This window comes from Phocoena phocoena, chromosome 10, assembly GCF_963924675.1.
Source record: "Phocoena phocoena chromosome 10, mPhoPho1.1, whole genome shotgun sequence".
NCBI classification, from domain to species: Eukaryota; Metazoa; Chordata; class Mammalia; order Artiodactyla; family Phocoenidae; genus Phocoena; species Phocoena phocoena.
In genome coordinates this window covers 6,020,467-6,033,383 of record NC_089228.1, presented here as the reverse complement: position 1 = coordinate 6,033,383, position 12,917 = coordinate 6,020,467, and the positions used below count along the sequence as shown (strand labels likewise).

Sequence of the window (12,917 nt, the reverse complement as noted above, 5' to 3'; positions counted from 1 at the left end):
TGTATGTGTGTATGTGTGTGTATGTGTGTGTGTATGTGTGTATGTGTGTGTGTGTGTGTATGTGTGTGTGTGTGTATATATGTATATATATATATAAAATGTCTACAACAGAATAGCCATAAAAAAGAATGAAATTCTCCCATTTGCAACAATGTGGATGGACCTAGAAAGTATTATACTTAGTGAAATAGGTCAGACAGAGAAAGACAAATACTGTATGTTATCGTGTATATGTGGAATCTAAAAAATAAAACGAATGAATATAACAAAACAAACTCACAGGTATAGAGAATAAGCTAGTGGTTACCAGTGGGGAGAGGGAAGGGGGGAGGGACAAAATAGGGTTAGGAGATTAAGAGGCACAAAATCCTATCTATAAAATAAATAAGCTAGGGAACTGCCTGGCGATCCAGTGGTTAGGACTCTGTGCTCTCACTGCCGAGGGCCTGGGTTCAGTCCCTGATCAGGGAATTAAGATCCCACAAGCCGTGCTGCGTGGCCATTAATTAATTAAGCTAGAAGGATATATTGTATAGCACTGGGAATATAGCCAATAATTTATAATAACTTGAAATGGAGTATAATATATAAAAATATTGAATCACTCACTATGTTGTATATCTGAAACTAATATAATATTGTAAAGCAATATTGTAAAAATTGAAATATTTCAATTTTTAAAATGAAATGGAGGTTTCAAGTGTTGGTTTCAGCACACAAACATTCACACCAACCTTCTAGATACTTATTTTCTAGTTTTCCAAAAAAGGTAATTCTCATTTACTAGAACCTCACCCACCACTGAAGAATTCAGAGCTCATGAGCTCAAAAGTGATCAAAACACACAGATGAGTATAATTAGTAGTCCAAAGCTTGGCTTAAATATCTGAAGAACAGTAAACACCCAGTAATAAATACCAAGTATGTTATCATTGTTTCTATGAGGCAATGACTCATAAGCTAAAACCTCCTAAGTCTGAAATTCTCTGGACTCAATGTCTATTGGTATAAAGACTTCATTCTTAATGCTTCTTATGGCATCACAGGTTATATAAATTAAACAATACATTTTTAGCGTTCCACAGTAATCATCACTTTCAAAAACTGTAATATACATCTGCATGTTACACAAACATATAATTCTCTACATAAGCATTTTGTCATATATCACCTCTTAGCCTCAAATAATACAAAAATCTTTACAGAACAAAACACCATAGAACTTTTGTATATTCCCTTTCCCCAGTTGTTAGCAGGTAGCACTGCTTTAAAAAGAAAGTGATGAAAAATCAGAAATTTTGCAACCAGTGTTTGACTTCAACTCTTTTCTTTATCATCTTCTAGTACCACCATATCTTGCTGCTGTTCTGGGTCTGGTCTCTGAGCTTGAATATGCCAAAGAGCTACCTGTGCCTCCAAGAAGTGGTAAGCAGGGCTCTTCCACGTGCTGGAGTATGAGGGAGGGTGAGACGGGTGGTACCATGAGTCTGAGAAGGGTGTTGCTGCTCTATTGCTGCCAAATATTCTAATATTCCTCCAGTTCCCAAGCCAGTCCAGAGCCCTGGTCTTGAATGTTCATTTCCTTGCTGTCCATGCGAGCACTGCCAAAACCAGAGGTTGCACCATGTTGACCTGTGAACTCAGCCTTAAAGCCCACAGGAGGGGCTCCTGCTGAGTTGGTGAATCTCTGATAATGATGGGAATGTGGAGTATTCTCAGAATATGGTGGAGGAGAATCTTGACCATCACTAAGGAACAATATATAAACTCCAAAGTCAATAGCAAGTAGCACCACGATGGTAATCATTCCACTGATGCCACATGAATCTGGGGAGTACAACTTATTATAATAATCAGAGAAAGAGTTAAAGCCATGGTTTTCCCTAGACTCTCTCAATTTCTTCAGGCGAAGTTCCATGTGATCTAAGTTATGCTCCAAGGTATAGGAGCCTCTTAGTATATACCTTCAGAGGATTCATAGCTTTTACGACCTGGCAGTTTTTCCATATTTGTACTTGATATCTAAATCAGTCTTACATTCCCACTGTACATCATAACCATCCCACCCTTTGTTCTGACACTGTATGAATTTGGGGGTATAAGCATCCCATCCAGCTATGCCTCCAATACATTTCACTGTGGGATTGGAGCCAACCCTCCACTATAGTGGTCCTAGTGGAGGGTAAGAGCTTTTACATCCCACAACAATATTCTGTGTAAGTCGTTCCAGCCCTGGGCAGGGCCCACGGTCAGCAGAAGTGAAAGGAAGCTGAGGAGAGGGCAGCGTCTGGCTACTTCCAGCCCGCCAGCCTTGGCCAGGGTGCTTGGTGAAGATGGCAGATAAAGAGGGGTGGAGGGGAGTGGCATGAGTTATGTCATAGTCTTTTATTTTATGTGCATCTTACATCTTTAATTTTTCATTAGCTTTTGGCAATGACTCTTCTAATGAAACTATTTTGTAGTTTTGAAGCCCTCTGGAGGCTTCTGCATGACGACTAAGTTAGGTAGCCTATTCTGCTTGTTTGATTTGGGAGCCCTTGTTTTAAAGTGCACTTCTTAATTGATCTTGTCTTGGAACATTCCTCATAAAGGCCATTATAATTCTAGGTTGTCTTGCTAAGATTCTGCCATTTTTGTGGGTATCCACAGCTCCTGGGACCACAGTTCTTAGACATAAACAAGCGGTGTGCCAGAAGGTGTGCTCGGTTCTTGGGAATTTCAGGATCCCATTTCTTCAGCTAAGCTTTGGGTCTCTTGGAGACCCAATCCGCACTAGGTCGGGGATTGTGTGGTGTTTTACAGTGTGCCTCGCTGCATGGAAATTTTCTTGAGGATGTTGAGTGACCTAGTGTTACTCTAACCCATTCTGGGATCAACGTATTCTAACACAGGAGTCCTGGAGTTAGGTGGTGAGTGCTCTAACAGCTTTGAAGTACTCAGTCCATGGCCACCAGTGTTGCAGCTTTTGGCTTCTGAGATTCCCATTAGAAATAGCCTTTCCCTCCTGTGCATGCTAACACACCAGCAGTAACCAAAGAGCTGTTACTGTGGACGGGCCAAGAGAAGGCCTCGTGTGCACCGCCAGCAATTCCAGTGTAGAACCGGGGAAAGGACTGAACCAGCACATCCCCAACAAATGGGGACTGTGGACTGGGATTCCAGTCAAATGGGGCACTGCGGACTAAACCAGCAGCATTTCCCAAAGTGGAACCAGGGACTGGGCCAAGAGCTTGGGTCTTGGATTCTAGTAGAACTGTCTGCTAACTCAAGCTGACCTGCCCTGGGCTAGAAAGCCAATTACATCAGTGGCTCAATGCAAAGAACATAGCTCTGAACCAAGGAGAACCCTTGGAAACGGCAAGAAAGGCAGAGAACTAAAAGCATTTGGGGGTACCACTGCCTGTGTTTCTTGTTGCCCCCAAAGTTGTTGGGAGTTTCCTCCAGATCCCATTGCTGCTACAAAATTAAAAAACAAAATTCACCTGAGTAAACTTTAAAGATCTTATTGCCTTTATTCAGTGATTCATGAACCAGGTGGTGTCGCATCCAGCAGACGGAAAGGGGCTCTGAGGAGCTGTACAAAATGAAAGGCTTTTATGAAGGGAGCAGGACGAGGAAGTTATACTAGCACAAAGCAATTGGATATGCAAGGTGACCTTCCTTTAGTGGGGGCACAGGCTTCTATCAGGCAGGTTCAGTAGTGCTGACCAAGTCATTCCTGACTGGTTTAAGATTCTATTCCTGAAATTATAATTAAATTAGGTAGTAAATCTCAGTTTGGTGACATGGAGCTTAGTATAAGTGACTCCATTTTGGGCCTGTTATCTCTTTTTTAACCCAAATTACCATAAACTCAGTGGCTAAAAACAACACAAATGGATTATCTGACAGTTCTAGAGGCTAGGAGTCTGACGCCATTCTCCCTGGACTAAAATCAGTGTGTTGGCAGGGCTGCATTTTTTCCTGGAGGATATAGGGGGAATTCATCCCTTTAACTTTTCCAGCTTCTAGAGGCTGCCCACATTCCTTGATTCAAGGCCCCTTTCCTCTATCTTCAAGGTCAGCAATGTTGCATCTCTCTGACCTAATTCTTACGTTCTTTTAAGAACTCATGTGATTAGGTTGCACCCACCCAGATAATCTAGAAGAATCTCTTCATCTCAGAATCCTTAATTAAATCACATTTACAAAAGCCCTTTTGCCACATAACATAACTTACTCTCAGGTACAGGGTTTAGGATGTGGACATTGTGTGGGACCATTGCTCTCCTACCACAGTGCTTCATTGTTACTTTAAAAGAACTGCCCAGGGCTTCCCTGGTGGCGCAGTGGTTGGGGGTCTGCCTGCCGATGCAGAGGACACGGGTTCATGCCCCGGTCCGGGAAGATCCCACATGCCACAGAGTGGCTGGGCCCGTGAGCCATGGCCACTGAGCCTGCGCATCCGGAGCCTGTGCTCCGCAACGGGAGAGGCCACGACAGTGAGAAGCCCGCGTACTGCAAAAAAAACAACAAAAAAAAACCCAAAAAGAACTGCCCAGACTTCTCCTTCAGGGTCTCTACCTCCACTAACAAATGTTAGGATATAGTTTAATGCACCCATCTGACAGATGAGAAAACTGAAGCCCTGGGAGAAAGGGGCATTTATTAAGTGCCTACTGCATGCCAGGCCCTGTGCTAAGAGCCTCACATGGCTTGTCTCCCTTAATTCTCCAAACAACCAGAGAGGGATGTACAATACTATTGTATATACAATACGGCTGAAGGACTCTGCAGCTGCAAGGGACAGAAAACCCAGCAGAAACTGGCTTTAGCAAAAAACAGTGATTAAAAACCCTGAGGTTGATCTTCAGGCCCAGCTGGATCCAGGCGTTCAATGGATGTTACCAAGAACCTTTGTCTCGGGACTTCCCTGATGGCACGGTGGTTAAGAATCACCTGCCAATGCAGGGGACATGGATTCGAGCCCTGGTCTGGGAAGATCTCATATGCTGCAGAGCAGCTGAGTCCGTGCACCACAACTACTGAGCCTGTGTGCCACAACTATGGAAGCCCGCGTGCCTAAAGCCTGTGCTCCGCAACAAGGGAAGCACCACAATGAGAAGCCCGTGCACCGCAACGAAGAGTAGCCCCCGCTCGCCTCAGCAAGAGAAAGCCCGCGTGCAGCAATGAAGACCCAACACAGCCAAAAATAAATAAATAAAAATTTAAAAATGCTTTAAAAAAAAAAAGAACCTTTTTCTCTTCATCTCCTGGCTCTGTGTCGGCTTCTTTCTCAATCATGTTCTCCTTTTGTGGAGGCAAAATGACCATGAGCAGCTCCGAGCAAAAACCCTAATCTCTCTGAAATCCCTGGGGAAAGAGACCTTCCATTTTTCAACTTGCAACAGAAGCCCTGGAGTGTCATTGAGCCCCCAGGGGTCTAGCATCCATATCTGAACTATCAAGGAGGGTGTGAGGGTAGAATGTGCTCATAGGCTAGGGCTGAAATACATGCCCAACTTGAAGCCTGGAGGTTAAGGCCAATCTTTCCCAAACACAGGGCTTGGGTGTGCAGGGGTTTCTCCCCAGGGAAAGCAGGTGCTATTATAGAAGTGACGATGCACATGTGTAAAGGAGTTAAAAAGCCAGTGTTGGGGAAAAAGGCTCATTGTCATTATCATACCCATTTTATAGGAGTAGAAACTGAGGCACAAAGTGGTTCAATAAAATGCCCTACATCACATAGCTGGTAAGTGGCCATGCCAGAACTTGAACCCAGATCCCCTCCGCCTGCATGTGATAGTCCCAGAACTCCGGGCAGGGCCCCTCCATGCTTGGGTCTCTCTCCCACTTTCTCTGAACCCCCAGACTGTGTCAAAAGACACATTTTAGTTGTTAGCTACCCCAAGGTCAGGCTGGGATATTGCTGTCTGTGCCCTGACATTTTAGACCTAGAAGTCCCTCCTCACCTGCAGAGGCACCTCTAATACAGGGAGGAAACAGGTGCTCAGGCACTGGACCACTGGCCCCTTTCAAGTCCTCCTCTGTGATGGCAAATTCCACTAGGGCTCCATACCATCTTACCAGGATTCCAAACAAAAGACACAGCTTACTGGCAAAGGCACCACCTTGGCCAAACCATCTTTACAAGGAAAGTGCGGATGAGGGAACAAAGATGAGGCTCATAAAAGAGATAGTCTCCTGGGAGATGCAAGAAACAGCTGAGAGGAAAGAATTGAGGCTTTGTGGGGCAGTTCCTGGAACTGGGGCCAGAAACCGACAGGATGAGGGCCTCTTCCCAGAGGGTAAAGAAGTTCATTAGGGGCTTCCCTGGTGGCGCAGTGGTTGGGAGTCTGCCTGCCGATGCAGGGGATGCGGGTTCGTGCCCCGGTCCGGGAGGATCCCACGTGCCGCGGAGCGGCTGGGCCCGTGAGCCATGGCCGCTGAGCCTGTGCGTCCGGAGTCTGTGCTCCGCGGCGGGAGAGGCCACAGCAGTGAGAGGCCCGCGTACCGCAAAAAAAAAAAAAAAAAAAAAAAAAAAAGAAGTTCATTAGGCTAAACAAGCCAGACCCCCTAGTGCAGGTGGTTAACGTAGGAAAGCTGCTCCCCCAGGGGTGACAGGACCAAATACATAACATCATTCCAGAGGAGACAAGGGGCAAAGAGTCAGTGTTTATCAAGGGCTTACTATGTGCTGAGCACCTCACGTGATGAGGCTCTTAATCTGCCTAATCACCGTTCTGAGCAAGCACATTAATTTACACATTTTTACAGAGGGAGAATCTGAGGCTCAGAGAGGTAAAGCAACTTGATCAAGAGCACACAGCCATCAGATGGCAGAGCTGGATTGAAACCCAGATGTGTCTGACTCTGAAGTCACTGTTCTTTCCTCCCATGACGTACATTATTAGAGGAAATGTGGACATCCCAGGAACATTTCCAGCTCACTGTTTCTGGAAAGCCCCATCAAAAGCAGAGTCTTGGGTTGGATGGACCAGGTGGTGGTACCTAGTGGTCAATTCTCAAGTTCTAAGAAGCACAAAATAGAGAAATGTTAAGGGGAGGAGTTGATACAGATGACCAGAGGCTCAGGTAGGTGTGCATGAAGATCTTCTAGGTACATGGAAGGAAGACGAAATTATGTGGCAAGGCAGTAAGGCCAGATGGTAGGCAGCCACTGCCCCAGGTCCCTAAAGGGTCCCCACACTGCTCCAGCTACCTTCCTTGGGAACCCCAAACTTTCCTGTGATCCAGGAATAAAAGGGGGTCTTCAGGACACAGCTGCTCTGCCAACTTCTGGCTGTTGTGTTTCTTTTTTTTTTTTTTTTTTAATTTATTGTATTGAAGTATAGTTGATTTACAATGTTGTGTTAATTTCTGCTGTACAGCAAAGTAATTCATATGTGTATATATATATATATATATATATATATATATACATACACACATTCTTTTTCATATTCTTTTCCATTGTGGTTTATCAGAGGATATTGACTATAGTTCCCTGTGCTCTATAGTACGACTTGTTGTTTATCCATTCTATATACAATAGTTCACATCTGCTAAGTGTTTCTTTATATTGCTCATGCTTAGATGCATAGATATTGGGGTCTCACTCTGCCCTGATCCCTAAAAAATGTTGAATCTGCAGTAGGCAGAGCGTACACATTTATGGTACTAGGTACACTTTCTCACGCAGCTAAGAAATAGTTACTGTTTCTTCACTGCCTATTGTGTGAACTCACAAAAGCCCTGGGCAACGGGTATTTTACCCCTAGAGTAGTTGCTGTTGGGGTCCCAGCACCAGTAGGTCTCTGTCGCCAGGCCAGCATGTCCACTCTCCAGCTCGTTGACTGCCAAGAGCTCACAGCCACCCCCCTTCTCCAGAGAATTGCCGTCTGTTGACAGGAACCTCACCAGGTGGTTATGTCCTTTCAAGAGCACCGCACAGTCAATGCTGACACGGGGATGCATCTGGAGTGGGTAACAACTTTGTGACATGATCAGTCCCACAGCCCACAGTGGATCAGGCTAAGGCTGGACCTTACCTGTGGCCACTTCCCCACTTGGCTCCCTGCTTCCCTATCCTGTTTCCCTCACCCCTTAAAGCTTTTTCCTAAGTGCTCTTCCTCAATAAATCACCCAATGTCCTAAGATAGCCCCACCCTATTTTACAGAACAGGAAACTGAGGCTTAAATAGGATGCCCCCCCACCCGCCCCAGCTTAGTCTGTCCGCAAAGTTCAAGCCCTTTCTGTTCCTTCATCCTGCCTGGACAGAATGGACAGCAGACAGATCAGGAGAGGAAACCCCAAGTCCTGGCAGGGATGGGCAGCTTCTCCTCGCCCAGCTGCAGCCCAGGCTTCCTCTGGCAGAGCGCCGTTCCTGTTTCCCTCCCCCGCACTGAGTCATCACCCATGCAGAGCGGTGAGAAATCATGGAGCAGGACTGGGCGGGCAGCAGGCACTTGAAATGAGATTTCTCAGAAGCCTCCGTCCAGCTCTGCTCAGGAAAGCGGGGGCTGTGCAGGATGTTCCTCCCCACGCTTGGTTGCTTCAGGATCGGAGGCAGGGAGACCCAGAGGCTGCTGTGCCTCCACCTGAGCCTCTCCTCAGAGACAAACTCTCCAAGGTGTTTCAGGAAGCTCGGTTGACTCAGCCACCAAAGCTGCACAGCAGGGTAACAGGAGACAGTGTCCCCAGAACATGCAGCAAAGGCTGAGCCACACACGCCTGCATGTCCCCAGGGCCCAGAACATCAGAGGCAAACTCTTGAGCCCTGAATCCCTGCTTCTTCCCATTTGGCTCCAGACACCCTCCCTCCAGTCACAACTTCTGGCTCTCAACTTTTTCATTTCTTTTAATTGAAGTCAAATTTACATACACTGAAATGTTCCAGTCTTGGGTGTGCCAATAAGTGAATTTGGATAAATGTGTACCTGTGTAATGAACACACTTCTCAGCATATAGAACATTTCCATCATCCCAGAAGGTTTTTCGTGTTCCTTTCTGATTAACCCCTGTAGGCAATCACTGTTCTGATTTCTATCACCATGAATTCGATGTACCTGTTCTTGAACATCTCATAAATGGAACCACACAGTAGGTACTTTTGGGGGTCTGGCATCTTTCACTCAACATCTTATCTGTGAAATTCGTCCATGCTGGGCAGGCAGCAGTCGTGACTCCTGTCTTTTACTGAGTGGTATTTCATTGTGTGAATACACCGCAATTATTCCTCCATTGTCCTGTTGAGGGACGTTTGGGTTGTTTCTACTTTTTGGCTATTATGAATAAGACTGCTATGAACATTCTTGAATAACGCTGTGGACATATGTTTTCATTTCCCGTGGATTAATAACTAGGAGAAGAATCGGTGGGTCATGGAAGTGGTATTGCTAACTTTATAGGAAACTAACAGACTGTTCTCTAAAGTGGACATATCATTCTACACTCCCACCAGCAATGTTTGACATTTTGAGCTGCTTTATAGCGTCACAAACATTTGGCTTTTCAGTGCTTTTAATTTTAGAAATGGCGTTTCCCTGTTGACTTTTGAAGTCAAGCACTTCTGCACATGCTTATTGGCCATTGGTATATATTATTCTGTGAAGCATCTATTCAAGTCTTTTGCCTATTTTTATTTATTTATTTTTGGCTGTGTTGGGTCGTTGGGTCTTCGCTGCTGCACGCGGACTTTCTCTGGTTGCGGCGAGTGGGGGCTACTCTTCGATGCGGTGCGCAGGCTTCTCATTGTGGTGGCTTCTCTTGTCGCAGAACATGGGCTCTAGGTACGCGGGCTTCAGTAGTTGTGGCACGTGGGCTCAGTAGTTGTGGCTTATGGACTTAGTTGCTCCACGGCATGTGGGATCTTCCTGGACCAGGACTTGAATCTGTGTCCCCTGCATTGACAGGCGGATTATTAACCACTGCACCACCAGGGAATTCCCTTGCCTACTTTTTAAAAATGTGTTTATTTTTATTTTTGTTAACTATTTTTCCATTTATAAATAGGAGAGAAATATTCTGCAAATCACCCTTTCTTAGAGAGGAATGATTAGAAATCAACTCATTTGTGCTGTTGAGACACGCGTAGGTAGTTCCAAAGTGTTCCTCTTATTCTGTAGCTAAGGTCTCTTGCTAGGGGATTTCTAGCTATTGGGAGATGGAACCTCTCAGGAGATTCTCTTGCAGTGAGGATGGAGGTTATGATGCATCCTTGGTTGGTACTATTACATCTTAAATCTCTGTAGAGAATACTGGATTCCATATTGTCCATGCACTTCTTTCTAGTTCATTGATTAAATATATTAATATTAGGTTAATCAAATTTATAAAAATTGAATCAGTCATATTCTGTTGAGATAACTTAATTAAGCTCTTGGTTTCCTATCAAGCATCCATTTTCCCCTTCTTTCCTAATTCTTACTATGTTCGATATCCACTCCTTCCCCACCCAGCCAACTGCTGGACCCCAAGATCCAGACTGGACCTCAGTGGTCTGAAAGTAATCCTATTCCTGTTTGCATTGATTGCCTTAGGATGAGCACATGAGCCAATTCTGACTGTGAGCTGTGAGGGCGTGTCTGTTGGGGGCTTTGGGGGAAGTTTCCCCTTTCTTAAGAGAAGACTTTTAAGAAGATGAGCTCTCTTTTTTGCCTTGGATGGTGCTTTGTGAGGTGATGCCCGGAGTAACGTGAGATATCTTACTACCAGCCTGAAGAAAATCTGACACTGAGGGCTACGAGCAGAGAGATTTAACAAGTCAGGATTCATGAAACCAACATTCAGTTACTGGATCAATGAATCCTGAAGGCTCCTTCTGCCTCTGGACTCCAAGTTTCATGAGCCAGTAAACTTGCTGATTAAATTAGTGGAGGTTGTACTTCTGTTATCCGCAGCTAAAAGGGTCCTAATACAAGTGCTGGGTATGCATGCTGTTCTTTTAATTGTTTTCATTAAACTATATAACATTTAAAGTCCACAGTCAATGTTTTCAGTATATTCACAAGGTTGTGCAACTATCCCCAATATTTAATTCCAGAACATTTTCATCATCCGAAAGGAAACCTGTACCCATTAGCAGTCATTCCAAACTCGCCTCTCCCCACAGCTCCTGGCAACTATTAATCTGCTTTCGGAATCTGAATTTGCGTATTCTGGCATATATATGTATGTATGTATATATATATATAAAATCATGCAATAAGTGACATTTTCTATCTGGCTTCTTTTACTTGGCATAATATTTTCAAGGTTCATCCACGTTGAGCATGCGTAAGTACTTCATTCCTTTTTATGACGGAGTAATATCCCTTTGTATGGATATATCACATTTTGTTTTATCAGTTCATCAGTTGCTGAACATTTGGGTTGTTTCTACTCTTTGGCTTTTTTGAATAATGCTGTTATGAACATTTGTGTAAAGGTTTTCTTGTGAACATACGTTTTCAGGTCTTGGGCATATACCTAGGAGTGAAATCTTTGGGTTTTGTGGTAATTCTGTGTTTAACTTTTGGAGGAATTGCCACTCTGTTTTCTATAGCAGCTGCCCCACTTCCATTCCAACTAGAAATGTATAAGAGTTCCAGGTTCCCCACATCCTTGTCAACACTTGCTGTTGCTGGTTTTTCCTCTTTTATTATAGTCGTCATAATTGATGTGGAATGGTATCTCATTGTGGTTTTGATTTGCATTTCCCAAATGTTGAACATTGTTTCATGTGCTTATTGGTCGTTTTTATATTTTCTTTGGAGAAATGTCTATTCAGTCCTTTGTCCGTTTTTAAACTGGATTATTTGTCTTTTACTGTTGAGTTCTAAGAGTTTTTATGTATTTTGAACATTAGACCCTTTATTAGATATACGATTTGCAAATATTTTGTCCCTTTCTGTGCATTGTCTTTTCACTTCCTTGATGGTGTTCTTTGAAGCACAAAAGGGTTTAATTTTGATAAAGTCCAATTTATTTTTTTCTTTTTTTGCTTGTGCTTTTTGTGTCATATCTAAGAAACTGTTGTCTAATCCAAGGTCACTAAAATTAACACCTATGTTCTCTCTAAGAGTTTTCCAGTTTTAGCTCTTACATGTGTGTCTATGATTCATTTTGCATGTAGATATCCAGTTCTCCTAGTACCGTTTGTTGAAAAGACTTTTCTTTTCCTGTTGAATTGTCTTGGCACCCTGTCAGAAATCAATTGGTCATAAAGACAGAGGTTTATTTTTGGACTGTCAATTCTATTCCAAATGTGTGTCTACCCTTATGCCAGCACCACAGTCTTGATTACTTGATAGGTTTGAATTAAGTTTTGAAGTTAGGCAGTTTGATTCTTCCCAACTTTGTTATTCTTTTTCAAGATTGTTTGGACTATTCTGGGCGTCTCGCATTTCCATATGAATTTTAGGATCAGCTTGTTATTCTTCCAAAAAATAAAAAAGGCAACTATAATTTTGATAGGGAATGCAATGAATCTATAGATAAATTTGGGCAGTATTGCCATCATGAGAGTATTAAGTATTCCAGTCCATGAACACAAATGTCTTTCCATTTATTTACGTCTTTGGTCACTTTCAAAGGTGCTTTGTAATTTTCAATGTAAAAGAAGTCTTTCACCTCTTCTGTTAAATTTATTTCTAAGTATTTTAATCTTTTGGTTGTAAATGGAATTGTTTTCTTAATTTCACTTCTGGCCCATTCATTGCTAGTCCACAGAAATACAGCTGATTTTCAGATACAGATCTTGTGTCCTGCAACCTTCCTGAATTTAATTATTAGCTCTAATAATTCCTTCCTTCTTTCCTTCCTTCCTCTTTCCTTCTGCTTGCTTTTGGTTCAATTGGCTCTTCTTTTTCTAGTTTCTTAAGGTGTAAAGTTAGGTTATTGATTTGAGATCTTTCTCCTTTTTTGTAGGTATTTACAGCTATGATGATTTCTAATT

The 12,917-nt window shown here is 43.4% G+C and overlaps 1 pseudogene; it reads right to left on the bottom strand.

The window, feature by feature from the left end:
* Nucleotides 1-1,333: 1,333 nt before the first annotated feature.
* LOC136129024 (store-operated calcium entry-associated regulatory factor-like) overlaps nucleotides 1,334-12,917 on the bottom strand; it is a 50,484-nt pseudogene continuing 38,900 nt past the window's right edge.